The 12980-nt window shown below is 42.8% G+C and overlaps 1 protein-coding gene across 2 annotated transcripts in view; it reads left to right on the top strand.

Annotated features, from left to right (window-relative positions):
- Positions 1–12980, top strand: part of LOC111138989 (GATA zinc finger domain containing 2B) — an 83640-nt gene that overhangs the window by 2696 nt on the left and 67964 nt on the right. Inside the window, exon 1 of one of the 2 annotated variants that reach the window (XM_022491056.1) lies at positions 4341–4353. The exons of the other annotated variant lie outside the window; for it this stretch is intronic. The gene's annotated coding sequence lies outside the window, so the exon portion shown is untranslated. Of the gene's footprint in view, positions 1–4340; positions 4354–12980 lie in introns of those variants that run through there. 2 annotated transcript variants of the gene reach the window in all.

Here is a 12980-nt window from a genome sequence, read left to right as displayed (position 1 = left end):
TTTTTTTTTTTTTTTTTTTTTTCTTCTTTCCCTGGTTGGGTCAGACCTTCAGGTTGGATTTTGGTTACAGAATAGCAGAGTGGGGGTGGGAGGAGGGTGTCAGCGTGTCAATAATAGTATCCTTTTTGTTGTTGTTGTTGTTAAAGATTTAATTTATTTATTTGTCAGAGAGAGCCAAGTGCACAAGCAAGGGGAGAGGCTGGCAGAGGCAGGCAGAGGGAGAAGCAGGCTCCCCACTGAGCAGGGAGCCTGATGTGGGACTTGATCCCAGGATCCTGGGATCATGACCTGAGCTGAAGGCAGGCACTTAACCGACCGAGCCATTCAGGAGTCCCTGAATAATAGTATCCTCATGAATGCTGGTACCTCTGGATTCATCGTAGCTTTAAGCTAGGATGTTGTAAACAACAGGCCTCTTGCTTCAGTCTGCTGTTTGTTTTTTCCTTCCTTCTCTTCCCACCCACCAAGCTGGAGGTGCGTGTATAGGGGAACCACAGTTGTGCTGTCCTGGTTGCTAGACTGGAGTGTATTCCGTGCCAGCCAACCCACTGGGATGAGCGCATTAACAAGTGGCCCCTCTGCACTCAGAACACTGTGTTGTTTGATTGATTCAAACAACTGCTAGAGAAAGCACAAGATTGGAGCCTTCACTAGGACCAAGGAATTTTCTTTCCTAGACCTTTTACAGTATTTAAAGCCGTGTATCATTACATATCAAAGCACAATAGCCAGGCATTTTCTGAAGCAGTTTGGAGGGGAGGGGGGAGAAAGAGACACGCCCAGATTGACTATAAATCTAGCCCTGCTGTAAAGCTGTCCATTTCTTGCTCAGGAAAAGATCTAACCTATCAGACAATCCCACACAAAGTTGCAGTTCCCCTGCATTGGCTAAGCTTGGGAAAAGATGCATAAGGAAGTTCAGTTTTTGTTGAAAAGGTGTGCCTTTTAAGGAGAAACCTTTTGTTAGCTGTATAGTTTGGTTTATTCTTAGTAACCCTGTGACATTTTCTGTAGGTACTGGTTGGGGATCTTGGTGGCTCCTGAGTCCATGGAGTAGAGACTCCTGGACTTGTGTAGTAATGTTGAAGAAAATCAGATTTGAAATGCTCCCTCTTCATGTTCCTTTTTTCCCTCTCAGGGATATTTGAAATATTCCTGTGTGGTTTTGAGTTCATTTAGTAGGAAAGGAGTGACCCAGGGTCGTAAAAGAGCTAAAGTTGTCTACTTCTTACATGGTATCTCCCTCAAAATCCTCTAATCTTTGTTACTGCCTTAAATTGCCACTAACTGGCAAAAAGCCATCAGGAGTTTTGGGTTAAAGTACCAAAAGCGGGACGCCTGGGTGGCTCAGTTGGTTAAGCAGCTGCCTTCGGCTCAGGTCATGATCCCAGCGTCCTGGGATCGAGTCCCACATCGGGCTCCTTGCTCGTCAGGGAGCCTGCTTCTCCCTCTGCCTCTGCCTGCCATTCTGTCTGCCTGTGCTCGCTCTCTCTCCCTCTCTCTCTCTGACAAATAAATAAATAAAATCTTTAAAAAAAATAAAATAAAATAAAAAAAGTACGAAAAGCGACAGATGAATAAGAACACATATTTTGTTACTCCTGAGGTATGAGACTGGTCAAATCCTAGACCGCAAAGTTACAGTAACTGCAGAAACTTCTTTGACAACATACAAACTTTTAGTTGTTAATACTAAATGGTAAAGTATTAACAAAAATGACAATACTTCCACATTCTTGAGCCATTCTCTTTTTGCTTTTCACATCTGAGAGGTACACGTTTTCTAAGTAATTCAGGTTACCATTACTTGAAGCTGAAAGTCATGGATTAAGCCTACTGATCAAAGCTTTCTTGGGCTTGTCTCATTTGGGGGGAAGGTGGAATTTTTAATCACCCAAAATATAGGCTGGAATGTCAGTGGGATTTAGATTAGACATCAGAATTAATAAATTCCCATTATAGTTGTGAGGGATTAGAAATCTTAACCAGAGAGTTAGTACATCTCTTACCTAGAAAATATTTACAGAGTTAGCTTTTTGAGAGTATTTAAGTTCCGACTTCTGGGGAGGGAGGATGTAGGGCTAGTAAGTGCATATTGGAATAGTAGAACACAGGCATAGGGAATTTAGAAATCTCGAGTCAAATCCTAGTTTTGCCATTTATTAGCTGTATGATTTTGGATAAGCCTTCTAATTTTTCCCCCCATGCTACCTAAGGCTCCTAATTTTAAAATTCCCATTTCTTTCAGAATAAAAGTCTGTTCTTACAGTGGCCTGTAGGGTCTTGCATGCTCTGCGATTCCCCACCACCTTCTCTGTTGATCATCTTCCTTCCTCTTGCTCACTCCATTCCAGCCAGCCACCTTGACTTGTTTCTTTCTTTTTTAAAGATTTTATTTATTTATTTGACAGAGAAAGAGAGATCACAAGTAGGCAGAGAGGCAGGCGGGCGGGGGGGGGGGGGGGGGGAGGCTCCCCGCTGAGCAGAGAGCCCAATGCAGGGGCTCAATCCCAGGACCCTGAGATCATAACCTGAGCCAAAGGCAGAGGCTTAACCCGCTGAGCCACCCAGGCACCCCAACCTTGACTTGTTTCTTGAATACACCATTCACACTCTTTGGACCTTTGCACTAGCTATTCCTTCTAGTGGGAAATAGCTAGTTTTTCTCACAGAGATAATACAAATGACTAATTTTCTTCCTTCAAGTCTTTGCTTAAATATGTTACCATTTCAGTGAGATCTCTTAAAATTGTACCTTCAGCTCCCACCTCTCACTCCTGATTTTTCCATGCCCTATTGTCTTTTTTTTACAGTGCTTATAATTTTATAACATGTTTGTTACATTTATTGCTTTTTTAATTTCAATTAGCAAACATATGTTTGTTACATTTATTGCTTTTTTTAATTTCAATTAGCAAACATATAGTACAACATTAGTTTCAGATGTAGAGTTCAATAATTTATGAGTTGCATGAGTGGTACCCAGTGCCCATCACATCATGTGCCTTCTTTAATGCCCATCACACGGTTACCCCATCCCCCCCACCTCTCCTGCAGCAGCCCTCAGTTCGTTTCCTATAGGTAAGAGTCTCTCATGGTTTGTCTCCCTCTCTGATTACTTCCCATTCAGTTCCCCCCCCTCCCCTGTGATTCTCTCCTCTGTTTCTTGAGTGAAACTGTATGATAATTGTCTTTCTCTGATTGACTTTTATTGCCTTTTCTTAAAAAGTTTATTTATTTAAGTAATTTCTACCCCCAGCATGGGGCTCGAACTCATGACCTGAGACCAAGAGTTGCATGCTCCTCCAACTGGGCCAGCCAGGTGCCTCCCCCTTTTTTACATTTATTGCATGTTGGTTCCCCTCCTGTGATACAGGGTCTACAAAAGCATGGATTTATTTTGGTGTTTTAACGCCTAATACAGTACTTGATACATAGTTAATAATAAATATTTGTTAATCAAATAAGAATAATAACTGTTTTCCTAATCTCGTGATTGTTTATAACAAAAGTATGAAATGTGATTAGCATAATATGGGATTTTAAAGTGTAGACTTTGAAGCATCATACAAATAATGATGATAAAATTATTGCCTTCCCATTGAAATGGTAAATAACACTTGATTATTCAAAAAAAAAAAACCCTTCATGTATTCACATAGATGATCACATTTCTCCTAAACTCCAGCCTCTTGTTTCCATTTTTCTACGTGTGCTGGACATACCCACTTCCGTATTCCGTTGGTACCTCACACTCTGTTTTCACCCTCAGCTCGCCTTCTGTGATTCATTGAGTCACCTAAGCCAGAAATGGGAGCACCATCGTCCGATTTCTCTTCTCTATCACTTTCTAAATATTTCTCAGCCAGTACCTCTGTCTCTGTCTCTCTTGCTGGTCTCCTGCTTCAGGCTACAACTCTTACTTGGGGGGTTGCCGGGATCTCTTATAGTTCTCTTTGTTTTTAGTTTTGTTGCCTTTTAAACTTTCAATTCTATTGGCTCAAAATGGTCTGACAGAGATTGGATTATTCTCTTGGCCTTTCTCAATACTTTTGAATAGTTTCCAGTCGTTTAAAGGTGAAGTTTAAACTTTGCCTAATATTCAGGCCCTGTAATCCTGGCCTTTGCCTTTCTATCTGGCCTTACATTTCTCCCTTACAGTTTATACATGAGCACATACAGTTCCATTTCCTAGATCAGCTGGGAAGCCTTCTCCTGATTTTGCCAGAGAGACTTCGCTTTGCTTTCTTCTTTGATCTCGCTCTGTAAATATTGTCTGTTTCCCCTCAATGGTCTGTGAACATCCTGAAGATACCATGTGTTTTTACTGTTGTGTGTCCAGTGCCTAGCATGGTACCTGTCATCTGATAAGTATTAAAGATACGACTGTGAGGAAATGTCGCGTACATTTAGAAGTTACCCTTTTGTTTTGTTCTGGCGCAGAAGAACAAGGTTGGAGTCCTTGCTCTGCCATTTATCATCTGCGTGGCCTTGGCTTAGTCCTTTGAAGCCTTCACACCACAGTTCCCTCACCTTAGAAATGGGGATCAAGAGCTGCTTTATCTCTTTTGTTAGATTTCCGTATCTGTCAAATGAGTCTACACGTAAAGGTGCTCTATAAACTGTACAGCACTGTACGGTTGTTATGTGCTAACACAAGCTGAGCTTTCCTCATAACTTCTTTTTTCTTGTTCAGGTTGAAATGAGGCCCCCTTTTTTTTTTAATCAGTGAAGCCATAAATATTCTTCTGCAACATGTATTCTGTTCATAGCCATTTTCATCAGTATGTATGATGTACTCCTGTATGTCACCGTAAGTGTGGAGGATTTAAAGACTTTCCCAGTATCCTAGTGGATAAAAGGGGTTGTAAAATCCTCGGAAGTTACTCTACTCAAGGAGTGTCTCAGTCATGAATTCTGTAATTTTTTTCTCAGATTTTTAAAAAAGATTTTACTTATTTGGGAGAGAGCAAGCAAGCATGAGATGGTGGGGAGGGAAAGGAGCAGAGGCAGAGGGAGAAGCAGACTCCCCACTGAGCAGGGAGCCCTACATGGGGTTCAATCCCAGGACCCTGAGACCATGACCTGAGCTGAGGGCAGACACTTCGCCCACTGAGCCACCCAGGCGCCCCCTCAGATTTTTTTTTTTATTGTGCTTTTGCAACTTTGAGAACTTAAAAGGAATTATTATTTAAGATTTGTTTATTCGAGAGAGAGAAAGCATGTGTACAAGTAGGAGGGCCAGAAGGAGAGAGAAGCTCAAGCAGACTCTGTGCTGAGTGTGGAGCCCAACACAGGGCTTGATCTCGTGACCCTGAGATCACAAACTGAGCCAAAACTAGGAATTGCATGCTTAACCAACTGCACCACCCAGGTGCCCCTTAAAAGGAATTTTTAAAATGTATATATTTAATACGTAATCATATTATGGATGGGACAGCCTAACTCCCAGAGGTAGTGTCACTTTGCTGGAATCTGGCACGTAACAGCTCTGCCTGGCCTCGAGAGTTGTGGTCTTAAATTCTTCCAACATTTCTTGCAGAGGGTTGTTGTTTTTTTTTTTTTAAGATTTTATTTATCCATTTGATAGAGATCACAAGCAGGCAGAGAGGAAGAAGCAGGCTCCCTGCTGAGCAGAGAGCCGGATGCGGGGCTCCATCCCAGGACCCTGGGACCCTGACCCGAGCCAAAGGCAGAGGCCTTAATCCACTGAGCCACCCAGGTGCCCCTTGTAGAGGATTTTTTAAAAAATTTTTATTTATTTATTTGACAGAGAGAGAGACACAGCAAGAGAGGGAACACAGGCGTGGGGAGTGGGGGAGGGAGAAGCAGGCTTCCGGATGAGCAGGGAGCCTGATGGGGGGCTTGATCCCAGGACCCTGGGACCATGACCTGAGCCAAAGGCAGACACTTAACGACTGAGACACTCAGGCGCCCCTTCTTGTAGAGTTTTGTTTTGCCCTAAAAAAGCAAAAAACAACCAGACAAAAAATACAATAGTATTAATAGGTTTTTGTTTTTGTTTTTAAGATTTTATTTATTTGACAGAGAGAACACAGGCAGCGGGAGTGGCAGGCCAGAGGGAGAAGAAGCAGGCTCCCCCCATGGAGCAGGGAGCCTGATGTGGGTCTCAGTCCCAGGACACTCAGATCATGACCTGAGCCAAAGGCAGTCGCCCAGCTAGCTGAGCCACCCAGGTGCCCATAATAGGTCTTATGTGAAAAAAGTTATGTGGTCACATAGTGGTCTGAAAAATTCTGAGTTCAGTTAAGGCAGATTTCTTTACGGCATGACTTCTCAGAGCCTTGAATGTCTAAATATACATTGTACGTTGGGAGTGGTCAGAGAATGGCTAGAGTGTGTGGAGGTTCTCCTAGTTACTTGGCCATGAAAGAGCTTCTTAAGGTATTAGTGATCGCAGTGCTTGGAGAATACTGCACTTTGCTATTCTGCTTTCTTCTTTGAGTTTGAAAGTTTTTTTAAGGGTTGTTACTCTGGAGTGAGGGAATTGATTGCTTTTTTGTGCTAGTTTTCCAGAGAACTAGGATGGTGACATTAAGCTAGATATTTTTTAGAAACCTCACTGGTATGGAGGCTGCCATTTTTTTCCCCGTGAATCTTTTTTTGTTTTTGTTTTTGTTTTTTTTGGTCAGAGAGAGTGAGCACAGGCAGACAGAGTGGCAGGCAGAGGCAGAGGGGGAAGCAGGCTTCCTGCTGAGCAAGGAGCCCGATGTGGGACTCGATCCCAGGACACTGGGATCAAGACCTGAGCAAAGGCAGCCACTTAACCAACTGAGCCACCCAGGTGTCCCTCCCCGTGAATCTTCTAAGGCAAATGGCACAGCTTAGCCAGCTTGGCCCTCACTAGAAGTGAATTCACAGGAGGGTAACTGAGCTGCTGCCACGCCCCCTCCGCCCCCCCCCCTCAATCTTTAATCTAATGTGCTAGAAGCAGGAGAGTAAGGTTGCAACTTTTTAAGTAAACAGAAACCTTGGAGCCACAATCAAGAAGCCCTTCCTTTCCCTGAGATGTTAGTACCACAGTAGGGAATTTGTAAAGCCTATCATTGGACTGTGAGGCATGCAGAGGGACCAGGGGCTCAGAGAGAGAAGGAGAACTATCCTTGGTTTCCAGTCCTTTGAAGGTGATATGTTGGCCTTGAAATTAAAAACAAAACAAAACAAAACATGGAGAAATTGTTGTTTGAAGGCATAAAGGTTACCTGAATGGTGTTCACCTCTGAATTTCAAGCTTTCATCTCAAAGTTTGAACTACCAGTGAAAATACTGAAAATGTTTCCCCTATAGGATAATACTTTTTGGAGGGAGGGGCAGTTTTCTAATCATTCTTCAATATTCATGGCTAGGTTGATGCATTGCTATCAAAAAGCTTGAAGTAATTGGTATTGTGTATTCCTACTTCCCTGGACAGGTTGGCTAGAAGACCTTATATTCTCTTTTATGGAAATTTGATGTGAGTAGCATGGCACTCTTGCCATATACTAGATTTTGGCTTATAATAAGTGTCCATGAATAAATTGGTATGGTACTCTGATGATGTTCTTTTCTTATTTTATAATTCAGGTAGTAAAGAATGCCCAGTTCCTCAGCTGAGTGCGTTATAAATGTGAAAGGTTTTTTTTTTTAGAGTATTTTATTTATTTATTTTTTTAAACTTTTCTTTTTAAGATTTCATTCATCTACCTGACAGAGATCACAAGTAGGCAGAGAGGTGGAAGGGGGGGAAAGCAGGCTCCCCGCTGAGCAGATGGCCCGATGTGGGCCTTGATCCCAGGACCCTGAGATCATGAGCTGAGCCAAAGGCAGAGGCTTAACCCATTTAGCCACCCAGGCGTCCTAGAGTATTTTAAATCCAGGTATTTTGTGCCAAATGAGTGGAAACTAGAATATTGGTCTCTTACTGCACTAAGATCCAGGACTAAATTTTCATTAGCTTCATTTTTAACTCTTCACCTTCTGCTTAGAGAGCCATTTCCCATCTAAATTCTGTGTAATGCATTAACATTGAACTAAAAGGTTTCAAGGAATATGGGTGACTGGAAAAAGATCTTTTATAGTTGTGTTTTGCAGTGGATAGAAACATCTTAAAAATAACAAGTGCATTTTTTTTAGGATTTTACTTATTTATTTGACAGAGAGAGAGAAAGATCACAAGTAGGCAGAGAGGCAGGCAGAGAGAGAGGGGGAAGCAGGCTCCCCGCCGAGCAAAGAGCCTGATGTGGGGGCTCGATCCCAGGACCCTGAGATCACGACCCGAGCCAAAGGCAGAGGCCCTAACCCATTGAGCCACCCCGGCGCCCCTTTTTTTAAGATTTTATTTATTTATTTGACAGAGATCACAAGCAGGCAGAGAGAGAGGAAAGGAAGCAGGCTTCCCGCTGAGCAGAGAGCCCAACGTGGGGCTTGATCCCAGGACACTGGGATCATGACCTGAGCCGAAGGCAGAGGCTTTAACCCACTGAGCCACCCAGGCTCCCCAAGTGCATTTTTTAAAAATCTTGAGGATTCAAGGGCATGAGACCATTGTAACCTAAGTAGGTGTGTAAAAATTTTTTTTTAATTTTTTAAAGATTTTTATTTATTTATTTGAGAGAGAGAGAGAAAGCATGAGAGGAGAGAGATCAGCTGGAGAAGCAGACTCCCTGCTGAGCAAGGAGCCCGATGTGGGACTCAATCCTGGGACTCCGTGATCATGACAGGAGCCAAAAGGAGTTGCTTAACCAACTGAGCCACCCAGGCACCCTGGTTGTAAAACTTTCTGAGATCTAATGATTTAATACAGGTCTTAATTAGGTACCACCTTTTATGTTTTTGGTTGTTTTTTTTTTAAGATTTTATTTATTTGAGAGAGTACGAGCAAGGAGAGGGGCAGAGGGAGAAGGAGCAGCAGACTCCCCACTAAGCAGGGAGCCCCATGCAGGGCTCCATCCCAGGACCTTAGGATCATGACCTCAGCTGAAGGCGGACACCTAACTGACTGAACCACCAGGCTCCCCAACAGTGAGATTTTTTAGTCATTGTTTTACAGCTCTATAAATTAACTGAAGAAGCTTTTGGAAGTTGTCATTTTAATTTTGTTATTACCAGGACTGCTTAGCACATCTCACTGTGCTGCATTAGCTTCTGCTTGTTACTCTGAAAAGCTTTGGTGTGGTCTCCCCAGTCCCCGCGCCCGAACCAACCATTCTCAGTGGTAGGCATGAATTGAATTCTGCCGTCTGTGTATGAGAGAGTAGTCTAGTATTGCTACTATTCTTGGTGGATATTTTCCACTTAGTTACTTGAAAGCTTTCTTTCCTTGGTTAAACTAGAATACCCTTTGGTCACTGTAATGATTGCAGGTGTAGCTCTGAGGTCCAAAGTCCTGGGTTCAAATTTCTACTCCATCACTTACTAGTAGTTTTAAGACCTATTACTTAACTTTCCTATGCCTTGCAGATAGAAATTATTCAGTAAAGTTAGACGTTCTTTTAAAAGGTAATGGTAAATTTAGCATATAGTCTGTGGTCACATATACATAAATTTAACATTTTAACCATTTTTAAGTATTCGTTTCAGTGGTATTACTGTATCCCTTATAATGTATATTATATACATACTGTGTACAGTGCGTAGATTCTCCTCCTGCAACCATCACCACTATCCATTTCCACAACTTCTTCATCTTCCCAAACTGAAACTCTGTACTTATTAAAAAATAGAGGCGACTGGGTGACTCAGTCAGTTCAGTGTCCAGTTCTTGATTTTGGCCCGGGTCTGGATCTCAGGGAGGTGAGTTCGAGCCCCAGGGTGGTTGAGTTCCACACTGGGCATGGAGCCTACTTCAGACAAACAGAAAAACCAACAACTCTCCAATCCCTCCCCACTGCCACCACCCCCCTAGCCCGTTGCCACTATTCTACTTTGTCTCTGCACAGTTGGCTACTTCAGGTACCTCATAAAAGTGGAACCATGCAACATTTTTCCTTTTATGTCTGGCTGATTTCACTTAGCATGAAGTTTTCAAGGTTCATCCATATTTTGTAGTGTGCATTAGAATCTCCTTCTTTAAAAAAAAAAAAAATTATTTATTTATTTGACAGAGAGACCGGGAACACAAGCCGGGAGAGTGGCAGAGGGAGAAACCAGCTTCCCGCTGAGCAGGGAGCCAGATGCAGGGCTTGATCCCAAGACCCTGAGATCATGACCTGAGCCGAAGGCAGACACTTAATAACTGAGCCTCCCAGGCACCCCTTTATTTATTTATTTTTTAAAGTAATCTCTACACCCACCATGGAACTGGAACTCATGACCCCAGGATTGGGAGTCACATGCTCTTCTGACTGGGCCAGCCAGGTACCCCAGAATTTTGTTCCTTTTTAAGGCTGAATAATATCCCATTTTACATATATACCACATTTTTCTTTTATCTTTATTGGTTTTTTTTTTTAAGATTATTTATTTATTTCTTTGACAGAGATCTTAAGTAGACAGAGAGGCAGGCAGAGAGAGAGAGGAGGAAGCAGGTTCCCTGCTGAGCAGAGAGCCCGATGCGATGCGGGGCTCGATCCCAGGACCCTGGGACCATGACCTCAGCCAAAGGCAGATGCTTAACCCACTGAGCCACCCAGGTGCCCCATCTGTTGTTTTAGCCATATTTTATCTTTTTATCTGTCAGTGGATACTTGGGTTGTTTCTCCCTCTTGGCTGTTGTGATTAATGCTGCTATGAACATCCGTGTATAGGTACCTGTTTAAGTTGATGCTTCAGTTCTTTTGGGTGTATACCTGGAGCTGGAACTGCTGAATCATAGGACACTTCTGTATTTCATTTTTTGAGGAACCACGATACTGTTTTCTACAGCGACTGTATCATTTGTATTCCCACCAGCAGTGCACAAGGAGTCCCAACTGCTCTGTGTCCTTACCAGTACTTTATTTTATTTGTTTTTATAAAACTGTCCAAGTTGGTGAGAAGTGGTATCTCATTGTGGTTTTGATTTGTACTTCTCTAATTATGAGTGACTTTGAGCATCTTTTCATGTGCTTATTGGTCATTTGTATATCTTCTTTGGAGAAATGTCTATTCAAGTCCATTCCTTTTTTTACACTTATTTTTAAGTACTCTCTACATCCAACATGGGGCTCAAACTCATGACCCCAAGATCAAGAATCTCATGCTTTGGGGCGCCTGAGTGGCCCAGTCAGTTAAGTATCTGCCTTCAGCTCAGTCATCTCCGTGTCCTGGGATGGAGCCCCAAGTCGGGCTTCCCACTCAGTGAGGAGTCTGCTTCTCTCTCTTCCTCCCCTTCCTTCTGCTTCTCCCCCTCATGTTCTCTTTCTCAAATAAATAAATAAACTCTTAAAAAAAAAAAAAAAAAGAATCTCATGCTCTTCTGACTGACCTAGCCAGTGTCCTCCCTCCCCAACAACACCTCCCCCATTTTTATTTGTTTTTTTTTGTTGTTGAGTAGTAGGAGTTCTGTGTATGTCTTGGATATTAGTCCTTCATCACATGTATAATTGCAAATATTTTCTCCCATTTTGTGGGTTGCCTTTTTTACTTTGTTGATAGTGTCCATTGATGCAGAGAAGTTCTTATTTTTAAGATTTTAATATTTTGGGGGGGAGAGAGAGAGACCCAAGAGTGCATGCGAGAGGGAGCAAGCACAAGAAGGGGAAAGGGCAGAGGGAGAGAGAGAAGAGGTCTCCCCACTGAGCAGGGAGCCTGACTCAGGGCTCAATTCTGGGACCCTGGGATCATGGCCCAGGCCAAAGGAAGACGCTTAACTGACTGAGTCACCCAGGCGTTCTGTGCAGAAGTTTTAAATTTTGGTAAGATACAGTTTATTATTTCATTTGTTGCCTGTGTTTTGGCGTCATAGTCAAGGACTTGTTGTCGGGGCACCTGGCTGGCTTAGTTAGTGCAGCATGGGACTCTCGAACTTGGGATTCTTCAGTTCAAGTCCCATGTTGGGATAGAGACTATATAATAATAAAATCTTTTAGGGGTGCCTACCCTCAGCAGGGAGTCTGCTTCTTCCTCTCCATCTGCCCCTCTCCCCGCTCATGTGCATGCCCGGGTATGCACGCTCTCTCTCTCAAATAAATACAGTGTTTAAGGAAAAAAATAGGAGTTCCTGGGTGGCTCGGTTGGTTGAGCATCTGACTTGGTTTCAGCTCAGGTCATGATCTCAGGGTGGGTGGCTCTGCACTGGGTAGGGAGTCTGGAGAGAAAGAATCTCAAGCCGACTCTGGCTTGAGATACTTTCTCTCCCTCTGCCCCTCCCCCTGCTCTTGCTTGTGTGTGTGCACTCTCTAAAAATAAAATCTTTTTTAAAAAGGAGGTTTTTTGTTTTTTTTTTTTTTAAAGAAAATTGTTTCCAAATCCAGAGTCACAAAGCTTTTGTCCCATTTTTTTTTTTCAAAGAGTTTTATAGTTTTGGTTCTTTCATCTAGGTCTTTGATCCATTTTAGTTAATTTTTGTGTGTGCTGTAAGGGTCCAGTTTCATTCTTGTGCATGTGGTAACCCATTTTTCCAGCAGGTTTTAAAGTAAGGACGTGTGATTCCTCTATCTGTTCTTTTTCAGAACTCTTGGGCCCTTTAGGATCCCTGTGAATTTTAGGTTGGGTTTTTCTGTTCACATGCTTTTTTATATCGGACCAAAGAATATAAAACTAAGCTGAATGAGACCCTATTATTATAATATGGTAGCTGATTCCTGTCATTGAGTTTTGAATTGACTTTTAGCTCCCTGCATCACAGGTTTTTGTTTGCTTGCTTGTTTGTTTGTTTTAAAGATTATTTATTTATTTATTTGTCAGAGCGAGCACAGGCAGACAGAGTGGCAGGCAGAGGCAGACGGAGAAGCAGACTCCCTGCTGAGCAAGGAGCCCCATGTGGGACTCCATCCCAGGACGATGGGATCATGACCTGAGCCGAAGGCAGCGGCTTAACCAACTGAGCCACCCAGGCGGCC

The sequence above is a fragment of the Enhydra lutris genome, unplaced genomic scaffold (assembly GCF_002288905.1).
Source record: "Enhydra lutris kenyoni isolate GAN:26980312 unplaced genomic scaffold, ASM228890v2 scaffoldscaffold94, whole genome shotgun sequence".
NCBI classification, from domain to species: domain Eukaryota; kingdom Metazoa; phylum Chordata; class Mammalia; order Carnivora; family Mustelidae; genus Enhydra; species Enhydra lutris.
This window is presented reverse-complemented; position numbering and strand designations above follow the sequence as displayed.